Source organism: Mustelus asterias, unplaced genomic scaffold, assembly GCF_964213995.1.
Source record: "Mustelus asterias unplaced genomic scaffold, sMusAst1.hap1.1 HAP1_SCAFFOLD_185, whole genome shotgun sequence".
Lineage (NCBI taxonomy): Eukaryota > Metazoa > Chordata > Chondrichthyes > Carcharhiniformes > Triakidae > Mustelus > Mustelus asterias.
This window is the reverse complement of record NW_027590183.1, coordinates 146,333-158,923: the sequence shown is the minus strand read 5'-3', so window position 1 is coordinate 158,923 and position 12,591 is coordinate 146,333.

Here is a 12,591-nt window from a genome sequence, read left to right as displayed (position 1 = left end):
TCATCTGAACTTGTATTTTAGCTCATTCTTTAAGTTTCCTGACCTACTTGCTGTAATTGAATCAGAATTTGACCGTATTTAATTCCTAGAAATCAGGAACACAGAGGGACTAAGTGAGTTGGTAAAGCTACAGCATAAAAAAACTGGAAATCTATGAATAGGCAGTGTGAGGCCATCCACTTCAGTTCTGAGTATTTTCTCTGTGGGAAGTTGGATGAAAAAGTGATTACCATCTCCAGGTAAAAGAGATAAAAGCAAAGAGTTCAGGGAAGGAATTTCAGAGCTGCAGGTCAAAGGGCGTGGAGATACACAGGAGGCCAAACGTGGAGGAATGCTGAGATCTCAGAGGGGAAAAACCATAGACCTATGTGAACAGGAGGTTGAAAATTCTCGGTCTGGAAGAAGACACAGTGCTAAAGAGAAATGAGGCCTCAAAGGGATATGAAATGCAGGATGAGATAGTTCTCTTCAGATGACAAACGGAATAATTTTGGCTTATACACTGAGTTGAGAGGAATAAGCGGTGATTGCGCTGAAACATACAAGTATCTGAAAGGGCTGGGCAATGTAGACACTAAGTAATTGTTTTCCACTCGTTCGGAAATTGAAAACAGCAGTGCAGGATCTCAGGATAAGCCGTGGATTGTTTAGAATTGGGGTGAGGAGAAATGTTTTCACTCAGAGGGTTGTGAATCTTTGGAATTCTCTACCCCAGAGAAGGTGGATGATCCAGCACTGAAAATATTCAGGACTGAGATTTCTGATCTCTTATCGAGTGAAGGGATATGAGGAGCAGCTGGGAAAGTGGAGTTGGGGCAGATGAGCAGCCACGATTATATTCAATGCAGAGCAGGGGCAAGGGGCCATGCAGTCTACAACTGACACTATTTCTGATGTGTTTAAATTAAATCACCCCCATAAACTTCAAAAGGCGAGAGAAGGTTGTGTTTATCATTCACCAGTTCAGCCTCAGCTTCAGCACTGCACCCAATTTGAGGTCTCTGGAAAGAATGTAAAGCAGCATTTCTGGCACAGCTCCAAGAATCAGGATCTTTACCAAATGACTGCAAAGGTTCATGAAGGTGGCTCATCGCCACCTTCTTATCGACAATTAGGGATCAGCAACAAATGCCGGTGATGTCCCGATTCCATTGACAGAGAAGAAAAACTTCAGTTTTGTAGACCATGGAGAAACTGGCACTATTCTCCGAGAGCAAAGAATAAAGAGCGTCTGAACAGGGGAGTTCAAAATGAGGAGGCTTTGATAATGAGAAGTGTTTCCACTGACAAAAGGGTCAGAAGCAGATAAGGACAGATTTATGGCGTTCTGTAATTGGTAAAGGAACCAGAAGGGAGATGAGCTATCTTTTAAACAGCAAGTTCTGATCTGGAAAGAACTATCTGAAAAAGTGAGGCCGCAAATAACCTCCCCTCCTGTTCTCCCTCCAACTGCTCTAACTGAGGATTTTAGGGTTTTGAATGGAATTATCAGTTGACAGAAATTTTACTCACTGGTGTGAGAGTCGCCGGGTCCGGATGGGATGTACCCCAGGTTACTGTGGGAGGCGAGGGAAGAGATTGCAGAGCCTCTGGCGACGATCTTTGCGTCGTCGATGGAGACGGGAGAGGTGCCGGAGGATTGGAGGATTGCGGATGTGGTTCCTATTTTCAAGAAGGGGAATAGGGATAGCCCAGGAAATTACTGACCGGTGAGTCTAACCTCAGTAGTTGGTAAGCTGAGGGACAAGATTTATGAGCATTTAGAGAGGTTTAGTATGCTCAAGAATACTCAGCATGGCTTTGTCAAAGGCAGATCGTGCCTTATGAGCCTGATGGAGTTCTTCGAAAATGTGACGAAACACATTGACGAAGGGAAGGCGGTAGATGTGGTTTATATGGATTTTAGCAAGACGTTCGATAAGGTCCCCCATGCAAGGCTTCTAGAAAAGGTGAGAGGGCATGGGATCCAAAGGGCTGCTGCCCTGTGGATCCAGAACTGGCTTGACCAAAGGAGGCAGAGTGTGTGCATGGATGGGTCTTTTTCTAAATGGAGGTCGGTCACCAGTGGTGTGCCCCAGGAACCTTGCTGTTTGTCACTTTCATAAATGACCTGGATGAGGAAGTGGAGGGATGAGTTGGTAAGTTTGCCGAAGGTTGGTGGGGTTGTGGATAGTCTGGAGGGATGTCAGAAGTTACAAAGGGACATAGATAGGATGCAAGACTGGGCGGAGAAGTGGCAGATGGGCTTCAACCCAGATAAATGCGTAGTGGTCCATTTTGGCAGGTCAAATGGGATGAAGGAGTACAATATAAAGGGAAATAGTCTTAGTACTGTAGAGGATCAGAAAGACCTTGGGGTCTGGGTCCATAGGACTCTAAAATCGGCCCCGCAGGTGGAGGAGATGGTTAAGAAGGCGTATGGTGTGCTGGCCTTTATCAATCGAGGGATTGAGTTTAGGAGTCCGGGGATAATGATGCAGCTATATAAGACCCTCGTCAGACCCCACTTGGAGTACTGTGCTCAGTTCTGGTTGCCTCATTACAGGAAGGATGTGGAAAAGATTGAAAGGGTGCAGAGGAGATTTACAAGGATGTTGCCTGGATTGAGTGGCATGCCTTATGAGGATAGGTTGAGGGAGCTCGGTCTTTTCTCCTTGGAGAGACGTAGGATGAGAAGAGACCTAATAGAGATATATAAGACGTTGAGAGGCACAGATCGTGTGGACTCTCAGAGGCTTTTTCCCAGGGTGGAAATGGCTGCTACGAGAGGACACAAGTTTAAGGTGCTGGGGTGTAGGTACAGGGGAAATGTTAGGGGGAAGTTTTTCACACAGAGGGTGGTGGGCGAGTGGAATCGGCTGCCATCAGTGGTGGTGGAGGCAAACTCTATAGGGTCTTTTAAGAGACTCCTGGATGAGTATATGGGACTTAATAGGATGGAGGGTTATAGGTAGGCCTAAAAGGTAGGGATATGTTCGGCACAACTTGTGGGGCTGAAGGGCCTGTTTTGTGCTGTAGTTTTTCTATGTTTCTATGAGAGCTCAGGACAAGGGGACAAATATCTTATTATCAGAGCCAGGATATTCAGGAGATAAATTTAGGAAACACTTGCTCACACAAAGGGTGGGGGAAGTGTGGAACTCTCTCCCACACATAGCTGCAGATATTAGCTGTTGAATATTCTCCCCGTGTCTCCATGGGTTTCCTCCGGGTGCTCTGGTTTCCTCCAACAGTCCAAAGATGTGCGGGTTAGGTGGATTGGCCGTGCTCAGTTGACCCTAGTGTCAGGGGGTTAACAGGGTAAATATGTGGGTGTTATTGGGGTAGGGCCTGGGTGGGATTGTGGTCGGTGCAGACTTGCTGAGCTGAATGTGCTCCTTCTGCACTGTGGGGATTCTGTGAACAATTTTCACTCTGAGATGGGGATATTTCTGCTGCCAGAAGGTGTGGATCTGAAGCCCAGGCGGCCGGATGGAGTTTGTCTCCCTGATCAACGGGCAGCTCAGGCTGCAGGGACTGAATGTCTGCCTCCTCCTCTTGCTGCTGCCGGAGCTCAGAGCTTGTGCAGCTCCTGGAGCTGGGGGAGGCCATTCGGCCGCTTCAATATGGGACAGCCCACCTTTCAGACAGTTTATCCCTTGTCTGATGTCGGTGAGCTTTGTGTTATTTTTATTGAAGGGTCATTAACAATGTGCAGATTCACACAGACTCTCTCCATGTTACTGGGTCACCAATGTTGCTGATCTTTCCCCTGAGCGGGGACACTCACAATAAGGAAACAGCCTCCTCACCCAGGCCCGGCCCGTTGCTAAGGGAACCTGGCTCAGTCACTGCGCAGGCCCGGCCTGTTGCTAAGGGAACGCGGCTCAGTCACTGCGCAGGCCCGGCCCGTTGCTAAGGGAACGCGGCTCAGTCACTGCGCAGGCCCGGCCCGTTGCTAAGGGAATGCAGTTCAATCACTGCGCAGGCCCGGCCCGTTGCTAAGGGAATGTGGCTCAGACACTGCGCAGGCCCAGCCCGTTGCTAAGGGAATGCAGTTCAATCACTGCACAGGCCCAGCCCGTTGCTAAGGGAACGCGGCTCAGTCACTGGGCAGGCCCGGCCCGTTGCTAAGGGAATGCGGCTCAATCACTGCGCAGGCCCAGCCCGTTGCTAAGGGAATGCAGTTCAATCACTGCGCAGGCGCAGCCCGTTGCTAAGGGAATGTGGCTCAGACACTGCGCAGGCCCAGCCCATTGCTAAGAGAATGCGGCTCAATCACTGCGCAGGCCCAGCCCGTTGCTAAGGGAATGCGGTTCAATCACTGCGCAGGCCCGGCCCGTTGCTAAGGGAATGTGGCTCAGACACTGCGCAGGCCCGGCCCGTTGCTAAGGGAACGCGGCGCAATCACTGCGCAGGCCCAGCCCGTTGCTAAGGGAATGTGGCTCAGACACTGCGCAGGCCCGGCCCGTTGCTAAGGGAACGCGGCTCAATCACTGCGCAGGCCCGGCCCGTTGCTAAGGGAATGTGGCTCAGACACTGCGCAGGCTCGAGCCCGTTGAGGTCAGCTCGGCAGGTCACGTGAGGAGCTGTCAATCAATTGCCTATTCAGCATCTTTGTTCAATCATTGACTGAATAAATTCTGTTAACCTGTTGCATCAAACTCACTGTCTGGTGTCTTTTCATCTTGTCCCAGGAACTTAGTTCAGGTCAGTGAGTCTCACACAAGCAGCTGGAGGCACTTTGTGCTCTCATGGTTATCCTGTCCACCCAAATAGTCTGAAGATTTCAAAGGTTGGTGTGAGATTCTTGAATTTACCAATGTATGGGAATAACAATAAACATATGGAATTTTAACCATATCTCACCATTGACTTCAATCATGCACACGTACAAACGCATGTACGCACACACGGAGATGGCCCGGAACTTGCACATGTTCACGTGTGATTTCAAGAAGAAATTAGATATAACTTTTGGGGCTAAAGGGATCGCGGGATTAGGGAGGGGAAGGGGAGATCAGGATATTGAATTTGATGATTAGCCATGAGGAAGAGTTCATAGAGGGTATCTGCGATACCTTCCTTGAACAGTATGTAATGGAACCTACAAGGGAGCAAGCTATCCTAGATCTGGACCTGTGTAATGTGACGGGAATAATTAGTGATCTTACAGTTAGGGATCCTCTTGGAAGAAGCGATCACAGTATGGTTGAATTTAAAATACAGATAGAGCGTGAGAAGGTAAAATCCAAAAGCAATAGAACATAGAACATAGAACATTACAGCGCAGAACAGGCCCTTCGGCCCACGATGTTGCACCGACCAGTTAAAAAAAAACTGTGACCCTCCAACCTAAACCAATTTCTTTTCGTCCATGAACCTATCTACGGATCTCTTAAACGCCCCCAAACTAGGCGCATTTACTACTGATGCTGGCAGGGCATTCCAATCCCTCACCACCCTCTGGGTAAAGAACCTACCCCTGACATCGGTTCTATAACTACCCCCCCTCAATTTAAAGCCATGCCCCCTCGTGCTGGATTTCTCCATCAGAGGAAAAAGGCTATCACTATCCACCCTATCTAAACCTCTAATCATCTTATATGTTTCAATAAGATCCCCTCTTAGCCGCCGCCTTTCCAGCGAAAACAATCCCAAATCCCTCAGCCTCTCCTCATAGGATCTCCCCTCCATACCAGGCAACATCCTGGTAAACCTCCTCTGCACCCTCTCCAAAGCCTCCACATCCTTCCTGTAATGTGGGGACCAGAACTGCACACAGTACTCCAAGTGCGGCCGCACCAGAGTTGTGTACAGTTGCAACATAACGCTACGACTCCTAAATTCAATCCCCCTACCAATAAACGCCAAGACACCATATGCCTTCTTAACAACCTTATCTACTTGATTCCCAACTTTCAGGGATCTATGCACACATACACCTAGATCCCTCTGCTCCTCCACACTATTCAAAGTCCTCCCGTTAGCCCTATACTCAACACATCTGTTATTCCTACCAAAGTGAATTACCTCACACTTCTCCGCATTAAACTCCATCCGCCACCTCTCGGCCCAACTTTGCAACCTGTCTAAGTCTTCCTGCAAACTACGACACCCTTCCTCACTGTCTACCACACCACCGACTTTGGTGTCATCAGCAAATTTGCTAATCCACCCAACTATACCCTCATCCAGATCATTAATAAATATTACAAACAGCAGTGGCCCCAAAACAGATCCCTGAGGTACACCACTTGTAACCGCACTCCATGATGAATATTTACTATCAACCACCACCCTCTGTTTCCTATCCGCTAGCCAATTCCTGATCCAATTTCCTAGATCACCCCCAATCCCATACATCTGCATTTTCTGCAGAAGCCTACCATGGTGAACCTTATCAAACGCCTTACTAAAATCCATATATACCACGTCCACTGCCTTGCCCCCATCCACCTCCTTGGTCACTTTCTCAAAAAACTCAATAAGGTTAGTAAGGCACGACCTACCTGCCACAAAACCATGCTGACTATCACCTATCAATTCATTACTCTCCAAATAACTATAAATCCTATCCCTTATAATTTTTTCCAACATCTTGCCGACAACAGAAGTGAGACTCACCGGTCTATAATTCCCGGGGAAGTCTCTGTTCCCCTTCTTAAACAATGGGACAACATTCGCTAACCTCCAATCTTCTGGTACTATACCAGAGGCCAACGACGACCTGAAGATCAGAGCCAGAGGCTCTGCAATCACTTCTCTTGCCTCCCAGAGAATCCTTGGATAAATCCCATCCGGACCAGGGGATTTATCTATTTTCAGACCCTCCAGAATATCCTGCACATCCTCCTTATCAACTGTAATACTGTCTATTCTACTCCCTTGCAACCCAGTGTCCTCCTCAGCTATATTCATGTCCCCTTGCGTGAACACCGAAGAGAAATATTGGTTCAATGCTTCACCAATCTCCTCCGGTTCCACACATAACTTCCCTCTGCCATCTATAACTGGCCCTAAACTTGCCCTAACCAACCTTCTGTTCTTGACATACCTATAGAACGCCTTAGGATTCTCTTTAACCCTATCCGCCAAAGTCTTCTCATGTCCCCTTTTAGCCCTTCTAAGCTCGCTCTTCAACTCCCTCTTAGCCAATCTAAAGCTTTCTAGTGCACTACCCGAGTGCTCACGTCTCATCCGAACATAAGCCTCCTTTTTCTTTTTAACCAACAAAGAAACTTTTTTGGTGCACCACGGTTCCCTAGCCCTACCAATTCCTCCTTGCCTGACAGGGACATACCTATCACAGACTCGCAGTAGCTGCTCCTTGAAAAAACTCCACATGTCGGACGTTCCCAGTCCCTGTAATCTCCTAGTCCAACCTATGTTTCCTAATTCTCTCCTAATAGCCTCATAATTACCCTTCCCCCAGCTAAAACCACTGGCCCGAGGTTCATGCCTATCCCTTTCCATCACTAAGGTGAACGTAACCGAATTGTGGTCACTATCACCAAAATGCACACCAACTTCCAAGTCTAGCACCTGGTCTGGCTCATTTCCCAGCACCAGATCCAATATAGCCTCACCTCTAGTTGGCCTGTCTACATACTGAGTCAAAAAACCTTCCTGCACGCTTTGAACAAAAACTGACCCCTCTAACGAGCTAGAGCTATAACAATTCCAGTCAATATTAGTCAAGTTAAAATCCCCCATAACAATTGCCCTATTACTTTCACTCCTAAGCAGGATTGACTCCGCAATCCTTTCCTCAACCTCTCTAGAACTTTTAGGAGGTCTATAAAAGACTCCCAACAGGGTGACCTCTCCTCTCCTATTTCTAATCTCCGCCCATACTACCTCAACAGATAAGTCCTCATCAAACCTCCTCTCTGACACTGTGATACAATCTCTGACCAATAATGCTACCCCTCCCCCTCTTCTACCTCCTTCCCTACTTCGACTAAAACATTTGAACCCCGGGACCTGCAGCATCCATTCCTGCCCCTGCTCTATCCATGTCTCTGAAATAGCCACAACATCGAAGTCCCAGGTACTGATCCACGCTGCAAGTTCACCCACTTTATTGCGAATACTCCTGGCATTGAAGTATACACATTTCAAACCCTGCTCCACCCCACCTCTGCAATGCCGTGCATTGCAGTCCCCATCCATGCATCCCTCACTTTCAGCCCCACTACTCAGGATCCCTCCCCCCCCCCGAATCAGTTTAAACCTCCCTGCATGGCCTTAGCAAATTTACCCCCCAGGATATTGGTCCCCTTCTGATTAAGGTGTAGACCATCCTTCTCATAGAGGTCACACCTTCCCCAGTACGAGCCCCAATTGCTTAAGTACCTGAACCCCTCCCTCCTGCACCATCCCCTCAGCCATGAATTCAAACCTTCCCTCTCCCTATTCCTCTCTAAACTATCCCGTGGTACAGGCAAGAGTCCAGAGATAACCACTCTGTCAGTCTTGGCCTTTAGTTTCCACCCCAACTCCATAAATCCCTGCCTAATATCCCCTTCCCCTATCCTCCCTATGTCGTGTGTCCCCACATGTACAATAACTTGTGGTTTATCTCCCTCCCCCCTAAGAGTCCTGAATACCCTGTCAGACACATCCCGGACCCCAGCCCCTGGTAGGCAACACACCAACCCTGAGTCCCTACCTTTAGTTCCGACCCTCCTATCTGTCCCCTTAATTGTGGAGTCCCCAATCACAAGGCCCAGTCTTTTACAGCCCCTAACCACCTGAGCTTTCTCACTCGGCTCACCCCCAGAGATCTGCTCTCTATGCTCAGTTGATTCCTCCTCAACTGTAGCCTCCAGCACCGAAAACCTATTATGGAGGGGAACCGCCCCAGGGGATTGTCTTCCCGATTGCTTCTTACCCCTCCTCCTGGCATTGACCCAAGCCTCATTTCTAGGAGTTACTATTTCTCTATAACTCCTATCAACTTCCACCTCCGCCTCCCGAATTATGCGGAGTTCCTCTACCTCCCCCTCCAGCTCCTTTACACGCTCCTCCAGAAGCTGCAATCTAATGCACTTCTTACAACTAAAATCTCCTGAAACACTACTGGATTTCCTCACCACATACATCCCACAGGAGATGCAGCATACTGCCTGAACTGCCATCCCTGAAGCCATTACCAGCAAGAAAAAAAGAAAACAAAAAACTTCCCCACACTTATGATTAGGTTAGAGGAGGATGGAAGGGTGGGATCCTCTACCAGTGTAGAGGATCGGGTATCTCCTCTGCACCAATTTATAGGGCTAGGGGCCCGAGAGAAAAAAAAAAACTACTACTGAGGGGGAACCACCCAGGTAACTGACTTTTAAAGTTAAAATAAAAACCCTTCCCAGACTCCTTTGCTGCCCACTTCTAGTTTTCACTTTAAACTTGAAAAACTGCTGTTAAAGTAAAGGCCAAAAAAATACACACACTAGCTGACTAATTAAATAAATAAACAATTCAATTAATCCAATTAATCTCTTACCAGCACTGCTGCTTTTCAATCACCCCTCTCAGCTTGCTCCAGTGGATCAATGAGGGGGAACCTCCCAGGTAACTGACTTTTAAAGTTAAAATAAAAACCCTTCCCAGACTCCTTTGCTGCCCACTTCTAGTTTTCACTTTAAACTTGAAAAACTGCTGTTAAAGTAAAGGCCAAAAAAATACACACACTAGCTGACTAATTAAATAAATAAACAATTCAATTAATCCAATTAATCTCTTACCAGCACTGCTGCTTTTCAATCACCCCTCTCAGCTTGCTCCAGTGGATCAATGAGGGGGAACCTCCCAGGTAACTGACTTTTAAAGTTAAAATAAAAACCCTTCCCAGACTCCTTTGCTGCCCACTTCTAGTTTTCACTTTAAACTTGAAAAACTGCTGTTAAAGTAAAGGCCAAAAAAATACACACACTAGCTGACTAATTAAATAAATAAACAATTCAATTAATCCAATTAATCTCTTACCAGCACTGCTGCTTTTCAATCACCCCTCTCAGCTTGCTCCAGTGGATCAATGAGGGGGAACCTCCCAGGTAACTGACTTTTAAAGTTAAAATAAAAACCCTTCCCAGACTCCTTTGCTGCCCACTTCTAGTTTTCACTTTAAACTTGAAAAACTGCTGTTAAAGTAAAGGCCAAAAAAATACACACACTAGCTGACTAATTAAATAAATAAACAATTCAATTAATCCAATTAATCTCTTACCAGCACTGCTGCTTTTCAATCACCCCTCTCAGCTTGCTCCAGTGGATCAATGAGGGGGAACCTCCCAGGTAACTGACTTTTAAAGTTAAAATAAAAACCCTTCCCAGACTCCTTTGCTGCCCACTTCTAGTTTTCACTTTAAACTTGAAAAACTGCTGTTAAAGTAAAGGCCAAAAAAATACACACACTAGCTGACTAATTAAATAAATAAACAATTCAATTAATCCAATTAATCTCTTACCAGCACTGCTGCTTTTCAATCACCCCTCTCAGCTTGCTCCAGTGGATCAATGAGGGGGAACCTCCCAGGTAACTGACTTTTAAAGTTAAAATAAAAACCCTTCCCAGACTCCTTTGCTGCCCACTTCTAGTTTTCACTTTAAACTTGAAAAACTGCTGTTAAAGTAAAGGCCAAAAAAATACACACACTAGCTGACTAATTAAATAAATAAACAATTCAATTAATCCAATTAATCTCTTACCAGCACTGCTGCTTTTCAATCACCCCTCTCAGCTTGCTCCAGTGGATCAATGAGGGGGAACCTCCCAGGTAACTGACTTTTAAAGTTAAAATAAAAACCCTTCCCAGACTCCTTTGCTGCCCACTTCTAGTTTTCACTTTAAACTTGAAAAACTGCTGTTAAAGTAAAGGCCAAAAAAATACACACACTAGCTGACTAATTAAATAAATAAACAATTCAATTAATCCAATTAATCTCTTACCAGCACTGCTGCTTTTCAATCACCCCTCTCAGCTTGCTCCAGTGGATCAATGAGGGGGAACCTCCCAGGTAACTGACTTTTAAAGTTAAAATAAAAACCCTTCCCAGACTCCTTTGCTGCCCACTTCTAGTTTTCACTTTAAACTTGAAAAACTGCTGTTAAAGTAAAGGCCAAAAAAATACACACACTAGCTGACTAATTAAATAAATAAACAATTCAATTAATCCAATTAATCTCTTACCAGCACTGCTGCTTTTCAATCACCCCTCTCAGCTTGCTCCAGTGGATCAATGAGGGGGAACCTCCCAGGTAACTGACTTTTAAAGTTAAAATAAAAACCCTTCCCAGACTCCTTTGCTGCCCACTTCTAGTTTTCACTTTAAACTTGAAAAACTGCTGTTAAAGTAAAGGCCAAAAAAATACACACACTAGCTGACTAATTAAATAAATAAACAATTCAATTAATCCAATTAATCTCTTACCAGCACTGCTGCTTTTCAATCACCCCTCTCAGCTTGCTCCAGTGGATCAATGAGGGGGAACCTCCCAGGTAACTGACTTTTAAAGTTAAAATAAAAACCCTTCCCAGACTCCTTTGCTGCCCACTTCTAGTTTTCACTTTAAACTTGAAAAACTGCTGTTAAAGTAAAGGCCAAAAAAATACACACACTAGCTGACTAATTAAATAAATAAACAATTCAATTAATCCAATTAATCTCTTACCAGCACTGCTGCTTTTCAATCACCCCTCTCAGCTTGCTCCAGTGGATCAATGAGGGGGAACCTCCCAGGTAACTGACTTTTAAAGTTAAAATAAAAACCCTTCCCAGACTCCTTTGCTGCCCACTTCTAGTTTTCACTTTAAACTTGAAAAACTGCTGTTAAAGTAAAGGCCAAAAAAATACACACACTAGCTGACTAATTAAATAAATAAACAATTCAATTAATCCAATTAATCTCTTACCAGCACTGCTGCTTTTCAATCACCCCTCTCAGCTTGCTCCAGTGGATCAATGAGGGGGAACCTCCCAGGTAACTGACTTTTAAAGTTAAAATAAAAACCCTTCCCAGACTCCTTTGCTGCCCACTTCTAGTTTTCACTTTAAACTTGAAAAACTGCTGTTAAAGTAAAGGCCAAAAAAATACACACACTAGCTGACTAATTAAATAAATAAACAATTCAATTAATCCAATTAATCTCTTACCAGCACTGCTGCTTTTCAATCACCCCTCTCAGCTTGCTCCAGTGGATCAATGAGGGGGAACCTCCCAGGTAACTGACTTTTAAAGTTAAAATAAAAACCCTTCCCAGACTCCTTTGCTGCCCACTTCTAGTTTTCACTTTAAACTTGAAAAACTGCTGTTAAAGTAAAGGCCAAAAAAATACACACACTAGCTGACTAATTAAATAAATAAACAATTCAATTAATCCAATTAATCTCTTACCAGCACTGCTGCTTTTCAATCACCCCTCTCAGCTTGCTCCAGTGGATCAATGAGGGGGAACCTCCCAGGTAACTGACTTTTAAAGTTAAAATAAAAACCCTTCCCAGACTCCTTTGCTGCCCACTTCTAGTTTTCACTTTAAACTTGAAAAACTGCTGTTAAAGTAAAGGCCAAAAAAATACACACACTAGCTGACTAATTAAATAAATAAACAA